Source organism: Schistocerca americana, chromosome 1 (assembly GCF_021461395.2).
Source record: "Schistocerca americana isolate TAMUIC-IGC-003095 chromosome 1, iqSchAmer2.1, whole genome shotgun sequence".
NCBI lineage: Eukaryota > Metazoa > Arthropoda > Insecta > Orthoptera > Acrididae > Schistocerca > Schistocerca americana.
Genome location: NC_060119.1, coordinates 1,172,896,469 through 1,172,901,025, shown reverse-complemented (window position 1 = coordinate 1,172,901,025; position 4,557 = coordinate 1,172,896,469). Strand labels below are relative to the sequence as shown.

Sequence of the window (4,557 nt, the reverse complement as noted above, 5' to 3'; positions counted from 1 at the left end):
ACTTACAGAACGTCCCTCGTAGAATGATTTGGGGACTATAAATATTACTCTGTCTCAGGTCACAAGTGGGCCATCTGGACCATCCGACCACCGTGTCATGCTCAGATGAGGATGCGGATAGGAGAGGCGTGTGGTCAGCACACCGTTCTCCCGGTCGTTATGATGGTTTTCTTGGACCGGAGCCGCTACTAGTCGGTCAAGTAGCTGCTCAATTGGTATCACGAGGCTAAGTGCAGCCCGAAAAATGGCAACAGTGCATGGCGCCCAGACGGTCGCCCATCGAAGTGCCGACCACCCCCGACAGCGCTTAACTTCGGTGATCTGATGGGAACTGGTGTATCCACTGCGGTAAGGCCGTTGCCTCGAGACTATAACTATACCTGTGAAAAATTTGACAGTATAAAGTAGATAAAGCAGATCGTAATGAATCCATGTAATAGTTCGTGATTGTTAAATATTGTAGCATTGTAACTTCTTGAAGTATATTTCCGAGGGTGATGAATGAAGAGTTGACGCACACCAGACAAATGAAGAATATGTGCATGAATTCCCATGAGCACGCCCGTTGTCATCTTGGAAGATGGGAATATTCACTGCCTATTCTTCCTTATTCTTCATAAAGGTACAGAAGAAAGAGCTTCACTTGATCACCGAGAAGATGTTTATGGTAACTTGAATGAGTGAGTTAGGCTGCTTGTTCGACAAACAACTCAGAGTGTCACAGAACAGCCTGCAGTGGGTTAAAAGCGGCGTAGGTCCGACGGTGCACTGAACGCCGAGGATAATTTGAAAAGAGAAAAAAATCCCAACCAAGTGAACACACTGAAAACTCTCCTGTCAGTTATCGAAAAGTTTCTGTGTTGTTTCTTTCACTGAAAACAAGTTGCCTCGAGCAACAGCTTGTAACGAGTTACCCGACGGCGAAAGGTTATTACTAGCAGTTCCGTTTGAAATGTGTCATTGACAGCAGCAAAAAATGTCTCTGACTTTTTGAAGTCTATCGATATTATCAATTCGTGTCACTTGTCTGCGGTTTCTGTTCGTTAGGAACTTTTGACGACCATTGTCCCTACACAGTGACATATAGCTTCGTGTGTTATACTGTTCCTATGTAGACAAGTTAGACAATCTGGGTTGACGCAACGAAAGTATCAACAGCTTCATTCACGATATGGTCATAGATACCTAAAATGATGGTAGCTCCCATCCTAATTCTGCGTGGTCTCCACGTTCGTTTCTCTTACTGTATTGAGTCCGTAGAAACAAATGACACACACACACACACACACACACACACACACACACACACACACACACACTACTTCACCTCCATAACTAACGTTAGAGTTTGCATGAGATTGTGGCACTGGAGCGACTAGAGAGTGAGTAATAATTTGTCCAGCCAGCGCGTGAAGAAGTATGAAAATTAGTATATGATTGTAAGCTCTTCTAATGAAGAATGAATACGGGCTTTGAATTTCAGAAGAGAAGAATAAGTTCTACCTATCATCATTATTCTGGTTATTACATTCAAAGTACAAGAATAGGTCCGCTAAAGACAGCGAAGGAATTGTTCATTTAATTTCGTAGACTGATTGCGACGACGACCTTTACAGTATTCGTCTTCACACGTTTCCTCAACTGAAATTACCGGTACCGTTTTTTGTAAATTCGCGCGTATCCTGGTTTCTGCAGGAGAGCTCGATGTATCCATATTCTTTTCAGTTATTAGAATTCCTCTGCCCTATGTGTAGTTTATTTTTGAAATTTTTATATGCTCAGAAGACGTAATTATTACGGTAACTGCGAAAAGACTACCTATCCAGGTATTCTTATGCTCATTAAAACAGATTTGTTTAAAATGATAATTATAACTAATAATACAAATTATATTCTGCAATGGAAAGTCTGGAGACCTGTGTGTGTGCCAAAAATTATTATCACTGTTTACATTTTAATGTCAACATAATTTCTTTTAAAGCTATCTTGGATACATTTCTGCCTTAAGTAAAACCTTGGCCCCAAATGTGGCCGAGAGAGTTGTTCTGGGTTGTGGTTAAGTTACGGACTTAGTTGGTAATGCAGTGGATTTGTTAAGAGCATTGTTTGCTATTATTTCAAATTTTAGACTAGTTTATATGATAAGAGTTTTGAATCTTATGCATGTGGCATCAACGTTTGAAACAAAAAAGAGTGGAATTTTTAATGTAAGTATTTCGCAAGTAGTGACTTGGTCACGAAAATATTCTCAACGTCGAAGGAAAATATTAGCTCTATTATAATTCCGGTCTTGGATCACAACGTTTATTTGTAGTTAAGTTATTAATTCCGGTCGCTGATGACAAACACATAAAGGTAGCCTACTTCACTGAACACTTCTAACTACACGAATGTAAAGCAACATACATGTTTTTTTACGGTTGTTTTCCGTTTTACATTCGTGTAGTTAGAAGTGATTTGTAAATTCGGCTATCTCCACGTGATTATCCTTTCTAGGTCTGAAGCTGGTTATTATCGGCCGGAATTAATAATCTGATTACAAATATACATCCGATCCAAGCCTGGAATAGTAGTAAATAAAAAAGATTTTCAGTCGTTTCATATCAAGCGCTTACCTCATTTTTTCAGTATCTGAATGAAATTTATCTGCCTTGGACACCGATGTCGGGAAAAGATAAACTGGAAAGATCATTCCCTTTCCGCCACCAATACTGTTAAAATATTCGCGTCATTGAAGTAACACGCAATACTGAAAACTCATCTACGCAGTTTACGATAGATTATTGCTCAATAATAGTCAAGGGATATCCTAAGTCCGGAGTATCAGACACCTGAATCCTAGTTCCATTGCCTGCGAGCGCGTTGTCATAAATGGAAGAGAAAAAAAAAGGCTTTGATGAAGGAGGTAGCATAGTTGTGGGTTGGGGATTTTGGTGGAGCGGGGGGGGGGGGGGGGGCGGGAGGGTATGTGAGTAGATTAAAGGAACACAAGTTTTTTATTGGCTGCATACAAGGCCTCCCAATTTTGTCCTTATCACGGAATGGCTAACATTGATTCGAAGTATTGTTCGTAAGCTGTGCACAGTGGCTTACTGAGTATGTATGTTGGCTTACAACTAGATGTAGCATTTTACAGTTCTGTGTAGGCAAACCATACGAATCTTAATCAAAGAGACCGAACTGCCATTGAACAATGGCTCCTCTCAGAGGACGCCAGAAGTCAAAAGCCGACCAGTGTTCTGAGTGCGCGAGTCACATTTGTGGATTATCCCACCTCTTGTGGAGACAATGCACGACTTGATGCGGTCAGCTTGCAGAGACCAGAACCGCAGCTTCCCGTGTTGGCGCGGCGCGCCAGCGGCTCTGGCCAAACCCGCATCTACCATAAACTGCAGGCTGTGTATACGTGCCGACCGAAGGCGGCTGCGGCTTCACTTGCACTGCAGTGCCGGCCTCCGCCGATGTCTTACTCCGTTGGCGACTGCCCAAGTACATGCGTAAGCACCAGCTAACAAAACTAAGACACGGAACTTTCCCTTGAGTTTGGTTCCTCAACTTTCTGACAACTTTCAAGCGTTGCTGGATGCTAATCTCATTGCTTTCTTAGCCAAATAAAGTAAACTTGCAAGCTACGAACCTTCGTTTTGTGTCCAAATGCCTTTACACAGTCCAGAGAAAACATACAGTGGACTCTGAAAGAGTTGAAACCCGTTCCATTGTCTTTTAAGTTGGTACCGTCACTCCCCTTCTCCTTTCAGTAAATTTAATGTCGTTAGGATGCAGCCGGTTCCTTTGCTACCAAAGACATTTCCACCACTCCTTTCCAGTATCTGCACTGCGGCATAGGAAGTGAACGGCTTAGACCTTCCTATTTACGAGATTAAAATTGTACTCGATACGACGGGAACTTCACTTACACTAGTCCCAAATTATTAACTGATGTTGCTGAGACATTTAAATAACACATGGGTCTTCTTCATCTCTCCTCTTTTCTCTGCATGTACGGATGAAACAATTTTTTTTTTCTCAATCGTCAGTCTTCAGTCAGATTTGATGCGATCCGCCACGAATTCCTCTTTTGTCAACCTCTTTCTCTCATAGTAGTACTTGGACCGTACGTCTTCATTTATTTGAATGAGGTGTTTCAGGCTTCTCCTATAGCTTTTTACCGTCTACAGATCCTTCCAGTACCGTTCAAATGATGTGCAAATGACTTTACACGAGTCCCGCCAGCCATCCCTTCTTCCTGTCAGTGTAATCTATATATTACTTTCTTCGAAGATTCTGGTGAGAACGTCCAGAGTGTTTGGCTGTTCAGTCCATCTCATTTTCATACTTCAGTAGAAGCATATCTCAGACACTTCGAGTCTCTCCATTTCCGGTTGGCCCACCGTCCAAGATTCACTATCGTAGAATACTATGCTTCACACATACATTGTCAGAAATTTCTTCCTCAAATTAACGGTGATGTTTAATGCCAGTAAAGTTCTCTTGTCTGAGAAAGCACTCTTTGTATGTCCTAATCTGCTTTTTATGCACTCCTTGCTTCACCTGTCA

The 4,557-nt window shown here is 41.9% G+C and overlaps 1 pseudogene; it reads right to left on the bottom strand.

Annotated features, from left to right (window-relative positions):
* Nucleotides 1-245: 245 nt before the first annotated feature.
* Nucleotides 246-362, bottom strand: LOC124560752 (annotated as a pseudogene).
* Nucleotides 363-4,557: the final 4,195 nt, after the last annotated feature.